Below are 14732 nucleotides of genomic sequence, written 5' to 3'. Positions count from 1 at the left end.
GCCTTTTGTTGGGGTTCAAGCATAAAATAATACTTGGCATGTCTTAAACAGTATGTTTATAGCACACTTTTGTTGGATCTCAGTCTTCTTTCTTCTCTGTTTGATCTTAAAGTCCAACTGTGTTAATTGAACGAATTAATGTAATGCATTAAGCTTGTAATATGATTAAAGGTATTACTAGAACTTTGTAGAGAGAATGTTTGGATTTTTTTTTTCTCATTAAGCTAGAGGTTTTCCCCTCTTGTTTAGAGGCATAAACAAAACTGCAACTAACTGGTTGAAAATTTAATCTCTTTTTCCTCCTGTGGGGAAAACCTAAGATGTCTTAAAGTAACATTTTTTCAATGGACATTTTTCTGGGAAGGCCTTTTGCATGAGGAAAAGAAAAAAGACCCCTTGCTGCCCCAGAATGGTTGATAGCCTGGTGTTTTTGGTGTGCTGTGGAATGTCCGAGTCCTGTTAGTTTTGGAGAAAGGCCTGGAAACCTGGGTTTTCAATATTCTGTGCAAGTCTTAACTATCAGACTACTATCTATCTGCAAAAAAGAAAAACAACCGCTGCCTAAGACTTCTCCTCCTCTTTCATTTGCCACGAACTCCTTCCCCAAAGGCAAATAAAAATAATGTGGACATACCTCTCTTTATAACACACAATAAAAACTTGCCGAAACTTCTCTCTCTTTCTCTCTCTGAAATACAGTAACACATAGATCCCTTGTTTATGCTGTCTAGTAAAGAAGTAGACTATAGTAAAGATGTAGCAATTATTCTTTGCAATTAAGTGTCACAACTGTATCTGTATGGACAGAAAGATGGCTGGAGCAATGCAAAATTCTTGCATTTAATCCCCTGAGCCTTGCCCAGAAGCATTTTGCTGTCTGTGCAGCCATACGTGTACCTGATGTTTTGCTCTGTTTGTGCGTAGTGACAACTAGAATTAATCCTCTCATGTGAGTGCTGCTGGAAAAACAAACAAACAAAAAAACAAAAAACCCACTGAAATAAGAGAGAATTCTGTTAATAAAGCTAAAATGGCTCTTTATGGAAGAAAAATCAGTCCGTCTGAATCCTTCCCTTCAGTTCATACAAAAACTTGTAAAACCTTGGTTTTATTATAGGCTATTACAGCATCTCCTTTGATGTCTGAATTCTAAATACAGTCACTAAAATCTTTCAGAAGATTTAGTATGCATACTAAGATATTGATTTTTTAAAAATGTACTTTAACACACACATCTGAATTTTTTTTTAAAGCTTACTTACATCACTGAGGAAACAAAGGTGACAGTTGGATCATGTTCCCGTAAGATGAATTTTCAAGATGATTTTTAGTAATTAATGTTTTTTGACTCAGTATTTATGACTAAAATACTTTTGGTGCATTTCTGAATTACTACGTTGCAAAAAAGAAACAGATACAGCTGTCCATCCAGATGGGTTTCCTCAGTATTTAAAGTTTGGGGCTTTTCTTCTCTTTTCTTCAGTTCCTTTATTTCTAAAAATAGGTTCTGCCTACTTTCCAGAAAAGATGCTTTCCATTTTTAATTTGAGGGAACAAGGAGGTAGCACTGGAGGATATTTGATCTCTTTGAAGCATTTCAGTTTTTCTTTAAACACCTCACAGTGCTGAAACTCTCTTGAAAGGCTGCTGTGACATTCGGATGTTTGTTGGCTGGAGTTGAAAGTGTGATCTGGATACTGTTTAGAAAAATTTAGTGCCCCCTAACTGCAATACACAATAAAAGGAAGTAATGTTCAAGACTTCTTGTGTATGGTTCGAGGCAAGCTGCTTTTCTCTTAATGCTTTCAGCTTGCTGACTTGGAGAAAAGGTTGTTTTCATGTTCTATTCCAGTTGCCTACGTGAAATTCTTCATTTTAGGTCCTTGATTTTAGTTTGACTTGTTTCTATAGGTTTTAGTTTTGCTTGTTTAAGGTGTGCAGTGAACAGCTGCACTACTGAGTTCTGTGGATGTTGAGCTGGTATGAACTTTAAAATTGACTACATGATGCTCAATCCTGAGAGCTCTGATGTAGGGAAAGAAATCATACTTAGTCATGTATGTTTTCAAATGTCCTGACCTACACCTAGAAAAAAATCAGTGTGCTATTTTCTGACACTCTCTGTACTGAGCTGTCTGGGATGGTTTTCTTCTGTGACTCCGAAGCAGATCAGATAAAGTTCAGAGCCATCCAGTAATTGCATGTTCCAAGTTCCTTCTTGTATCTACAGCAGTCCTGTTAATATTACCTCTTTAAGACTCCGTGAGTAAATATCACCAGATAAAAGGCTACATACTCTGGATTTCTGCTCTGTAAAAGACCGTTAAATAAACACAGTATTGCTGGCTGGCTAACTTCTGAGGTTGATTTCCCACTGAAGGTTTTAGTGGGCTGTTAATGGCTACAGATTACTTGTTCCAAATTCCTGATTTTGGGGGAATTTTCTTCATTAGATGACCTCTGGTTTCCTGGGTGTTTTTTTTGTTTGTTTGTTTGTTTGTTTTTTTGTGCACGAACTTGCCTTTGAGAAGAGCCAACTCTGTATTTTCAGTATGAATTCAAAATACCTATTTGCCTGAAAATAATTTTAGAATGTGTGCTCTGTTATTGAAATAGCAGTTATGACACCGCTGTATCATATCTACACTTTAGTATACGAACTTCATGTATTTAAAATTCATAACTATGTTGTTTGTTTGTTTGTTTCAACAAATTTCAGAAATGCAAAGCTTAGATCGGTATCTGTGTCTATTTTACAATTAAGTTGGACAGCCAGACTGCGGTGCAGTTGCTTGCAGGATGATGATGCCTTTTCAGCATAGGTCTTAGCTGGGTTTAATGTTTTCCTTGCTCTGGAAGTGTAGTGTTTTCTGTGAGGTGTCTTAGAGCTTTTCCTCGTTTCTGCCACCTTTAACATCAGTTGCTGAATCATAGGTATCTAAGCAGGAGTTTTGGGTTTTTATGGCATTTGCTAAATAACAAGTTTGTCAAGTCAGAAATGTAATCAGTGTTCTACACTACATCGGTCAGTGACTGGGGCTGAGAAGAAAATAACATCAGTACTGCTGATCAGGAGTTGCAATGAAGTGTTGTATAGTGGACAGAACAGTAACAGTAAAGCCAGAACTCCTCAGTTGTCTGCTTTAGTGCAGCACTTCATCTTTTTGTCCCTCCTTATGCAACAAAACCTTGGTGGCAGGCCCCTCCACTGCAGGAGCATTAGAAAAGTAAAGATTTAATCTTTGTTCTTCAAAGTAAACTTTTAGCTCTTTTTCTTGCTACGATAGAATGAAAAGCATCAACTAATGGTAAATGTCAGCTAACCACTAGACTTGAAAAAACCAACTGCTCGTTTCTGCTTATGAAGCAGGGAAACGGTGTGGGAGGAGATGCAAAGCACCTCCTCCAATACCCACTCTCTCAATAGGGAGAGAACAAAAACAAAACTGTACCAAATATGATGTTTAACCTTCAGAATTATTTTGCTGTTCTCTCGTATTCTTTCACTTTTATGGAAATGCTAAATGACAATATATTTGTTTTCATGTGAAGACATCAGGAAAAGGCCCCATGCCACCTTTAAAGGTTAAATTTGTCTAATTTCCAATAAGAAACAGGGCATCTAATTTGCTTGCATAAGTTGTCAGTGTGCCTCAAATCCACTGCAATGCTTCAATTCAGCAAAATGAAGTACATTGTTAGAGAAGTGTTGAAATGGCAGCACTTAAATGCATCAACTGCAAAACAGAATTGATGAGTTTACTGTGAGTCCGAACAGACATAGAGGAAATAGATCACAGGATATTCATTCATCATGTAAAATCTGAGCTCTAAAATAGTACACAGATTTATGCTAATATAAATTGAGAGTAAATTGCAATTCACAATACAATTGACCTTAAAGCTAAGTGAAACGCTTATTCTAACAGGAAGTCCATAGCCCAACCAGCTATAAGGAAAGATCAAGGTCTCTGAGGTTCTGTGTTTGTTTTTTTTTTTAATATATATATATATATATATATATATATTATGTGTGTGTGTATATACATATATATATTTGCAAAAATTCATTGAGCCTCCATCACTTTTTAGAGTTGGAAAACAGTATAGATCCACATTAGTTCACAGCACAATCAGTTTTAACTGATTTTTATAAAGAATGAGGGCAAACAGACTAAAAACTGGAAGTAATTTTTCTGATCTTGAATTTGAGAACTTTCTACTTTTAGTTGCTGATTTTACTGAGCAGATGAAACTGCCCTCTAAGCATGATAAATACTGTCAAGTACTAGAAGAATTCTTTTCATTTTTGATGAACGACTCATGCAAAAATAAATGCACAGAACAACAGTATCTCTTGTTATTTCACCTGTTCTTCCTTTAGAAGTGTCCTTTCTTGTTTGCTGACAACTCCCACTATGATGGAGCACTTGTCCAAAGACCCAGGAGTTATTAACTCCTGGGAGTTAACAAGACGGGAGTGGGAAATTAAAGCTGTTGAGCAAGCATTGGAAGGATACCAACTGGAGGATATTTGTGACTGACGAGGATAACAGGAAGGGAGGAAGAAAAAGAAATGGTCAGCACTTTTGGCTTTTTAAAAGTGGGGTGCATATGACTTGCTGTTATGTTTTTGCAACGTCTTGTTTCCAGACTGTTGGCTTTGTCAGCCACATCTTTAATTTGCTCAGTCTATAACAGCTGCTTCTGCTGCTACCACAAAAAGAGAAATTATAGTTTCCGAGCCTTCATTTCTTCCCTCTTACCTATAATACTTGAGTTCCAGTCTGTCTGACCACTTTACTAGGCTTTTTTAATTAGCAGATCTTTTGGGGGCCCTTAAGTGTATTTTACATATATAGAAACACTAAACAGCCTTGGAAACTCCTGACGAGATGAAAAACATCCTGCTGGGAACATAAAATAGCACAAAATACCTGGAATAATGATTTCTATAATTGAGATTTTCACATGGCTTACTAGAAGGCATCATTTTAAGTTTAAACACTTGAAGCCATCTGATTAATACAGACACTGTGCTATTTTGCTCATTTCTTTTTACAAAAGGCTTACAGGTGTGTCTTGAAATACATAAAATGCCCATGATGAAAACTAGTGTTCAAATACTTCTTTGAATTTTGTAGCTCAGATATTATTACTGGATTTATTCAAGTGAGATGGGTGGAGTCTCTTCCTTATACCTGAGACCACTGTGCTGCGTGGTCAGTTGGTTGAGTTGACAAATCATTATAAAGTGCTAGTACATATCATTCTGAAAGGTACAGTCTACCATAAAGTGTAATAGCTCTCACTGCTGCAAGTATCTTAATTTAATTGAAGAAAACAGCTTGTTCTAATCATTTCCTAATTGTACAGCATGACTAAATAATCTCTGGGATGTACCTTGGAGACCCGATAGTATGCCTCATTGACTTCTGGGGAACTGACACAGAAGGCGGTAGTTAAATTGCCCTCAGCTCACTTCGTTTGCTTGTCTGTAGATCACTGATGATTTGTCTAGAAAACAAAGAAAGGGAAGATTAGGAGAGATAGCTCAGAATATACTCAATAGATCAGCTGATAGTTGTTCTTTACATTACCCAAGGAAAAATACCTAGCTCTGCTGTAGTGGTCTGGCAGTGTTATTATACTAATTATATTAATTACAAGTTTTTGCTCTGAATGAAAAGAGATTATTCAGAATATTAAACTGAAAAATAATTCTGTGAATCTTATACTTTCAGTAACTTTAATATCACAAATAAGTAGCTCCACGGTATTTTGCTTCATGCTGTTTTTGTGAGATTATTCAGAAAGACAAAGACAAACAGAAAATGAGCTGTAGGCTGTTTTTCAGTGCTGCAGGTGTTAATAAGATCCTTCTCTGAAAACTCAAATAATAAACCTGTGTTCATAGCTCTTCTGCCATAGCAGAGCTGATGTTTCATTTCCCATCTTAAATAAATCCTACTTAAATACTCAAAAATACAGGTCTAGGTGATAGTCTGACCTTGTTTGGTACTAAGCATCAAGCCTCATGAACCTTCAAAAAACTTTTTCAATAGCTGTGAATTTTGTTACATCCTTAGCCTGGGATGTAATACATTTTTCCCTGTCCTTCAAGTGCTGTGAATCAGATGATGGGATTCCCAAAGCCTTCCAATTCTTCACATTTGGCATGTTTTGAAAATGCAAAGCTTAAGTAACAAATATTCTGTTACAGACACTTGTTTATTAAATCCGACTCATGTAAATGAGTCTAGTATCAAGTATCCTGTATTAAATTTAAAAGGAAATATATTAAAATCTAAACTTCTCAATGGTCCAAGGGTCCCCTTTTTGGAGAGTTTATAGTCTGAAAAATACTATAATTAATACATCATATGCTGAAGAAGACTTGTTTGTAGTATTAAACCTTCATGCAGTTTCATGGAAAATGTTCTGAGAATTTCAGATCCATCTTCAGTGTAGCTACATCACCTATGTTAAAATCAGTTCAGAAACACAAAGTTGAAACCTATTTGGAGATTTCAAAAATCTCACATTTGTGGAACATGGGGGCGGGGGGAAGAAACAACAGAAAAACCCATACCACCCCTCAGGGTGTGCTTTAATTACAGAATTACCATTATGATAATAAATGTTATGCTGGAGGTCCATGTTGTACAAAAGCCACTAAAACACAGTCACCTTCTTCAAACCCGATGTCACCTATTGCCTGGACACGTAGTCATTAAAACAAACTCAGTTGCAATGGCAGGCATCAGACAGAGACGTAAGATTTCATTTTAACTTCCAGTAGCTGTTATAGTTCAAAATGATTCTATAATTTGATCTTATTCAAGTAATCTTTAAAAGCATTCAAATAGAAATAATGTTAGCTGAGGAAGAAGACCAGCATATTAAATCAAGTGATAATATTTTTCACCTGTTGCAGTGTTTCTAGAATTTGATATAAACTTTTTTTCTCTCAAGATTCTTCTGTAATGTTATACTCAAGAACATTTACTAGCAGTATTAGAGGAAGTATTTTTGTAACTTTCCAGTCATAAATCTTGTCTTGATTCTAGTTTCATTCTTTACTCTGTGTCTTTCCCCTAGACAGTAACTGCATCAGTGAGAGGAGTCAAACTGTCTTTCACATCTCTGCAGTGCATCAACATTAGGATCCCTCTGTACTAGATACTATGCAAACACAAAGCACAGTAACTACCCCTACCCAAACACTTGTAGTAGCTGGTATTTGATATAGGCACACAGGAAAGGATCTAGGCAGCCTGCTGGGCACTGGTTTCAGTCTGCCAGCTCCCTGACTGATAGCAGGCTGGATTTTGCTGGCTTTGCTGGAGGTTTGAGTGGATTTAGTAGGATGTTAGGGGTCATGATAGCTGTTTCTAAGCCTCTTCTCTTGAGATGAAGAGGTAAGTACCTGTTTGATGAGGCAACCATGGAAGTAAATGCTGCTAGCCACAAGAGTGGATTTCTTGTTAGGGAAAATTGGATAACGTGGATGGGAAGCAGAAAGGGGCTGGATCTGGTGGAGAATGGAGACCTAAGAGATGGAGGGTAGAGATGCTGTCCTTGCTGTGGCGTTTTGTCTGAGCACATAAGAGAATTTTGTAGGAATGGGGGATGAAGAGATCAGTGATGGCTGGATGGTAAACTGCAAAGAAAGAACAAAAGGCATGTAGATACTGTCTAGCTAGGAAGACTTAAAAAAAGAAAAAGTCTGAACTTAGCAAGTGGAAAAAATAGTGAATTCAGCCAAAGCAAAGTGAAGGAGTTTAATTAAAAAAATAAGTATAAATTTATAATTCAACATGTAATGTTCAAAATTTTGTGTTCACTACTCACCTCAGTTGGAATAAGGAGAATAGGGCTGTTTTTCAGAATGACCTTTGTGTTTTCTTAATACTCCTGATTTACTTGAAACCATGGATGATTAATAATGATCAGGATTTGATACTTTCAGTTGATTAGTTAGTGTGAATCATAGAATTGCTAAGGTTGGAAAAGACCCACAGGATCACCCAGTCCAACCATTCGCCCATCACCAATGGTTCTTGCTAAATCATGTCCCTCAACACAACATCCAAACACCACCAGGCTCGGTGACTCCACCACCTCTCTGGACAGCCCATTCCAGTGCCTGGCCACCCTTATCAGCCCTTTCCTTCATAAAGCCTATCAGCAGAGCAGTCTTCAGAAGTGGACAGAAGGGAATAGCAAGGTCTGTGGGGCAGCACTTGTGATAAGTGACAACTGTGCCACATCTCTATGGCCTGGGTATTAGGTGATCAGAGGAAACACCACTGCCTAAGACTGGGCTGAAGGAAGGGGAAGTGAGGGTAAGCAGAGGGCAGAGAGGTGGACTTGTTGCCTGCAGGGCTTTCTGCAGTGCCTTGGATGAAGGAGCAGGACCGGCCTGTGACCCAGGGGCAGTACAGCTGCATAGCATATCTGGTAGTGGGGTTGCAGCAGTTGTATTCTGGCTCAATTGCAAACCTGTCAAGGCAAGGCATTAATCATGTTTTTAGACTTCATGTTATGTAATGGTTTGGTTTTTATTTATACTGCATAAATGTTTCTGATGGAAGACCTTAGTTCAATTTCGGTGCCTCTGATACCATCTATGTAGAAGAAGCCTCACGTAAAAGAAGAAAGGCTGCTTTAAGTAGAGATCTGTGGCATGCTACAAGTTGATGAACAGTAATTATCAGATCTGTGTGCATTCTGTAAGCCTTACTAGTGATGAAGCCTCCATTTTACACCTCCACTTTGTAAATTACCAGTGTGGTGGGAGGTCATATTATATTTAATAGTAGCTGGCTTTGCCGCTGAATCCTAATGGATTGGGACCGCACTTGAAATAATTGATAGATTTAATCTTACATGCTATTATTGTAAACATCCTTTTCATTTTTAAATTGATGAGAAAGTTGAGTAGTTCTACTTGAAGCTTTCCCACCCTCAGTTGCACTCTTTCCCAACTTCCTGACTCGTTTCAGAGAGAAGTCACGTTCTTTCGTTTTCTCTCTGCTTAGCTTGTCTCTGTTCCCATTGCCGCTGATCTCTGCTCACAGAAGCAGTTCCAGCTCAGTGATGAGTGCCAGCCATGATAGCAGAACAAGCCAGAAGTAGTAAACTTATGATTAAAAGCTTGCAAACTTGGAAGTGCTTAGGTGCCAGGGTTTTAAACTCATTGCAACTTTATTAATGACACCCTGGGGGAAGAATCTTTTAATAGTAAACACATCCAAACAGATTTGAGCTAAAAAAGCTGAGTTTACTTTATTTTGGTTTCATGTGCACTACAACTTTATCAAGAGATGATTTAGAGGAACAGCAGTGACGTCTTAGCTTGGATCTTGTTAAACTGAAAGTTCTCCACAACTGAAAATGATTTTGCAGCTTTATGGAAGCTTCCCCTCTCTCTCCCCTCGTGACATTCTGCAGTTTAAAAAGAGCTGTGTCTAAAACAGCATTTGAACTTACTGAAAAATGAACTCTATTTTTTCTTTTTCTTTTTTTCTTGAAACACACATTCCTGCACTGTTTTTGGAATGATACGTGTGCCAATGTGCATCTATTCATATTCTTCTCTCTGGTAGTTCCACGTGAAAACTCCTTTACCCACGAAAATGGAATCTTTGTGTCTTTGTCTCCTCGCTAGCTTTCAGGCATGTTTTGGCAGGAGCTTTGGCTGTCGAGGCACTGGAGAGGAGGGGCCTTGCAGTCATTTGTCAGCTTTTCTTGCATCTGTAATTTTTTGTCCACTCAGCAGTACTGGAGGGGCTTAGAAAAGGGGGACAGCTTGTAGTTGTTGAAAGTTAAACTCTTGAAATAATTGCCAGACCATAACGGTTTGAGGAAGGTGTGCATGGGGGGAGAAACTACAAAAGTTTCAGCTTAATACAGCTGTAGGTTTAAAGATCTAGAAAATCTTCTTTTTGCTGAATTGCGTGCCTTCTCCCTATGTCTGTGTAAGGGCACTGTACTGTGCTTATAGGCTTGTTCACTGTGCTGATAAACTGGCTTTATTTAGTGGTGAAGAAAATTGTTTCACTGCTGTTTAAGTCCAGGTTCTTTCCAACCAGTAGCTTTTTTAAAAATATTTTTTCCCTAACTTTTCTCCTAATCCTCCACTGCAGTTTTCCTTCATAGCCCATGCACTTTCATCATCATGTGTAACATAATCAAACAAGAAATTAGTTGATTTTTTTTCTTTTTATTATTGGAAGATAGGTTCCTTCATATCAAATAAAGCATTTTTCCTCCTTAGCTTTTTACAGAATATAAATGTTGATCTCTCTTCATTTCAGTAGGCTATTTAAGCTCAGGACTCATACTGTGAGCTGTTAATTAATCAGTGTGACAGATGAAGCAAGTATCCGAGTATGAAAGAAAACCTTACTTCAGTGACTAACAATGAGAATGTGAGCCCGAGTGATTTAAAGGATTTTTTTGTGTGAATGTGTGATAAGGAGTCTTAAGCGGTTAGAGGCAACGTTGTTTTTTCACTCAGCTTGTGTCTCTGCACAAACATTAAAGGGCTCATCAATATTTTGTCTTGAAAAGTCTAGACAGCAGTTAAAAGAGCCTCTCCTACAGCTTGAAGAGATCCCATTTCCCATAATTAATAACAGGAAGCAAGTAAATAAGGCTTTGCTGATAAATGAAACAGCAATGGCAACATGGATCCAGAAACATCAGCTCCTAGCTGAGAAATGCAGCTGAGGTCTGTTGGTATTAGAGGGAAAGATCACTGTGGAAGCCCGAGAGCTTTGCTCAAGCCTAATTCAGTTATGCGATAGCAAACCAAAGGTGCAGAAAGTACAATAATGCATTTTAATTATTGAGAGTGATTCCTGGACTTTGATTACGTTTGTACAATAGTCTAGAAATGCTTCCCTCTGTCATTATTTGCAACTCTTTGAAGGAGGTTTTCGTGTTTATTTAAGAGCTACCAGAAGGCATCTCAGACATTTCCGGGAACAAATTGTATATATGTATTTTAGGAAGATAAGAAAAGAAACTTAAGGAAAAGTTGATTATTTATTTAATTTTTCATTTTTTAAAGACTGTATTTCCCCCTCAGATATACCTCATCAGAAAGTGGTTGGAAATCCTTTCCTCTTCCCACTCCCCTTCCAGCTCCTCTCAGTTATCTCACTTAGCTGTTAAGGTCATTTTGGCAGCAGCCATGCTTACAACTGGCTTTGGTTTTGGGGTTACTTGGTGGGGAAGACAGGGGAATATGTTTTCCTAGAGGAGCAGTGATAAGTAAATGGCAATACTTAGGGGCAGTGGAAAGTCCATCTTAACACCATCTTTATGTCGGCCCTTAAGTCGGACCTTGCTGAATTAAGAGTTAATCGTTCCTTATGTCCACAGTGTGATACAATTGTGCAATACAGTCTGTAGGGCATCTTAGTGCTGACCTTAAAAAGGGAAGAATAGGCAACTTATTTTACTGATTTTTTTTAAACACTCTAGTCAGTGAATTCCTACTTTAGCTATTTAATTTACAGTTAACTACTAGAATTATTTTTTCTATCTGTAGTAAGCCCAGCAGCTCATATACTAAAGGTGACAAGGTAGACCCAAATAAGCCTGTTTGTAGAGCTAATGTTTTTCCCTTTCTGTACGTTTTATAAGATTAACCAGCCGTTGCTGTACAGAAGCATGGCAATGAATACTAAACAGTCCGTCCATAAGGCATTTTGGAAGGAATTCAGTAAATTCAAAGAAGATATCCCAACACTGTATCCCGTAATTTTATTTTTTTTCCACTGAGTGTAGTTAATACTATTGAATGCAACTGACTATATCCAAAAAGAAGTTGAAATATTTACATGGCTGCTTCCTCTGCCTCGTCAATTCAAAATATTTACTGCAGATACTCTGTTTAGTGACTGATTAAATGAGTTATTTGAGCATGTATTCCAAATCTTAAGTGTAGACTTTTTCCACTTGACTTTGAAAATATATAATTCCATAGTTTGCAACTGGACTTCTGATATTTTCTAAATGCATTTCTGTCCTGTTAAATACTGAGTGCTGAGTTCTGTCATCCTGAATCAAGCATGCCTTTATCTAGCTAGACTTACAGCTTTTCATGAGACAGCTTAGGGGATGTGGTACTACTTGACTCAAGTACTTGGCTTCATAGTGCAAGTAAATGTCTCAAATGAGTAACATAATAAGAAAAAATATCAAAAGGCAGTGGTTGAATTCATTTTCAGAGTATACCTTTATACTTCAGGTACGATTATAAACTACTGTGTTAAGCTTTTGGGGTTTGTTTTGTTCCGGTGGTATTTTTTGTTTGTTTGTTTGTTTTTCCAGAGCTGTGATATTTAGTGCAGTTCCAGTTCCTATGGGAATTTTCTTTGTAGACAAGAGACTTCTTAACAAGAAAAGTTATGTTACAAAGAAAAACTTTGAAGAAAATAGTGCAAATTAATATAATTTTTGGACCTTCAAAAATAAGATGTTTACATGCTGCACATAATTGACCTAAGTTTAAAATTTATATAATTACAGAGAAAATAATATAAAAACCTTTTTAGTAAATAACTTGAATATCTTCAGTTGTACGTCACAAAGAGCATTTCTACATTGAGCATAATCCTTGTATTCAGCTTTTGATGTGACTTATGCATGCCTAAGGAGGGAAGTTTAATGTGTAGGATGATTCTTTTAGAATGAAAGGTGATGTACCATTGATTGTTCTAATATTTTAATCTTAAGATGATAGTACAGTTCAGCAACACAGCACTGCTGCTTAGTGCACCAGTATATGCAGACTGATCAAGTGCCTATTTTACAGATATTAACAAATATACTAGACTGTAGGGTAGTGTAGAACAAGGTTCCTGGTATAGGCCTGCTTTAAGAGAGGATAGTATGAAAAAGTACACTCGTAACAAGACTGGATATTGGTAGCAGAATTCTGTTATCTTAAACTCATAGATATGTGGTTTCCAAGTGAAACTCTCCCGAGAACTGGCAGTTTCCAGGCTGCTCTATAGATTTCCTGTTTATTTTATATGATGCTGGAAATATCATCTGATGATATAGTACTCTTTTCCTAAGGCAGTTATTTTTCTTTTTTTTTAATAGGATGTTATCTAAAGCCCATTCTGTTAAAGTAGAAAGGTTTAAAATAGCTGTAAGTATTCTGATTATACCGCAGCTTTTAACAGAGGTTTTTTTTTTTTTTTTTGTCTTCTAAGATTTTAAAGAACTTTGAATATATCCTCTGTGTGTGTGATCTGACCTGATGCATTCCTTCTGCAGCCTTTTTAAGTATTTTCATTTGTCTTATTTACTGAAGGATAGGATAATTTTATTTGACCTGTTGGTAGGGTACTATTAAAATTATTATTAAAAAAACAAACAGATGAAAAAAGCAACTGGAATGGAACTACAGAAAAATACATTCACACTCAACTTTGAATCTTAGTTTCTGATCACATCCCAGACAATTTTTAAGCACTTCTATGGTTTATTCTTAAGTACTTCCTATTAGGATGTGAACTGTTTCACTAAATTTTTTAATTCACAGAAACTGGCTAGCCTCACTTGTTTTAATCAGTAACCTAATTCTGGCATTAGATTTAAAGATGATATTCTCATTAATCCTCCCTTTAAATAAAATAATGTTTATATAGATGAGAATGCTGTAGAATTCCTGTGAAAGTAGGTGCATACAGATGGACTGACTTAAAGAATTTTATTTTTATCATCACTACTGTTGATCAGTTCTTGCCTCTTGCCCTCTGCCTTACATCCTAGAAGGAAACAATTAGGAAGGGCAATGCCCCAGGAGTTCTTGTTGTGCTCTCTACGCCGGCAGATGTAGCATTGACTAAAAGGTAGAGAGAGGTTGGAAAAAAAGGTAAACAAAACACACAAACAAAAACAGTACTTCTCATTCAAGCATACTCCAAATGCTTATTTGAAAGAGAAGACTTCTGCTTAACATACAAATCAGAAGCAAATTTTCTTCTGACTTGTTTCAACTATTTGAGACTCAAAATGATCTGCATTGCTGTCAATCAGAGGAAGGAATGATAAAATATAGTAAGAAGTTGTGTTTTTCCTTAAGTGAGTAAGGGAATACATACTCAATTTATTATTTTTTGGTTTAACTATTTTAGCCCAGATTCATCAAATCAATGTGTGTGTTGAGATCTTTTAAAAACTATTTTTGGAAAAGCCAGGAGGTGGAAATATGCAACAATGAAACTGGGGTTTTGTTAGATTAAATCTTTAAGATGATAAAACTTTTAAGTTTTTATAACTACCTTGCTCCTTTCCAGAAATGTTATTTTACATTGTTAAACCAAATACAATATGACTAGCTAATAAGTGTTTTTTGTTTTTTGTTTATTTAACATTAAGGCATCTAGGAAGACAAAATAAACATCAGGAATACTTTCCTTTTCTGCTTTATTATTGTTATTGTTGTTGTTGTTCTTTTTTCACAACAAGTTCTATTCTCTTCTGTAAATAGCCAGTTTTTGGGGTTTTTTTTTTGCAAGTTTCCATACTTCATTAGCTTCTAAACTTGATGCAGGTGTAGTAGAAGTCTTCATTTATGATACATGGTGTGAGTTTTATTAAATAAGAAAGCTTCAGACTCAACACATCTTTTTTGTAAGCTCTGTGTTCTCCTTGCATATGGCTAGTACAGGGCCAGGAACTGATACAGCAAAACCTGTTTC

At 36.7% G+C, this 14732-nt stretch overlaps 2 long non-coding RNA genes across 6 annotated transcripts in view; one reads left to right on the top strand and one right to left on the bottom strand.

Annotated features, from left to right (window-relative positions):
* LOC107053920 overlaps window positions 1-14732 on the top strand; it is a 265589-nt gene that overhangs the window by 46517 nt on the left and 204340 nt on the right. The window lies entirely within an intron of this gene.
* LOC121113415 overlaps window positions 1-14732 on the bottom strand; it is a 63716-nt gene that overhangs the window by 27480 nt on the left and 21504 nt on the right. For 3 of the 4 annotated variants that reach the window (XR_005861850.2, XR_005861853.2, XR_005861852.2), the window contains exon 2: window positions 5404-5517. This is a non-coding gene — a long non-coding RNA (uncharacterized LOC121113415). Of the gene's footprint in view, window positions 1-634; window positions 689-5403; window positions 5518-14732 lie in introns of all 4 variants that reach the window. The other variant, XR_005861851.2, reaches the window with a different exon arrangement.

This window comes from Gallus gallus, chromosome 8 (assembly GCF_016699485.2).
Source record: "Gallus gallus isolate bGalGal1 chromosome 8, bGalGal1.mat.broiler.GRCg7b, whole genome shotgun sequence".
Taxonomy (NCBI): Eukaryota; Metazoa; Chordata; class Aves; order Galliformes; family Phasianidae; genus Gallus; species Gallus gallus.
Note: the sequence above shows the minus strand (reverse complement) of the source record. Positions and strands in the feature narration are given on the sequence as shown.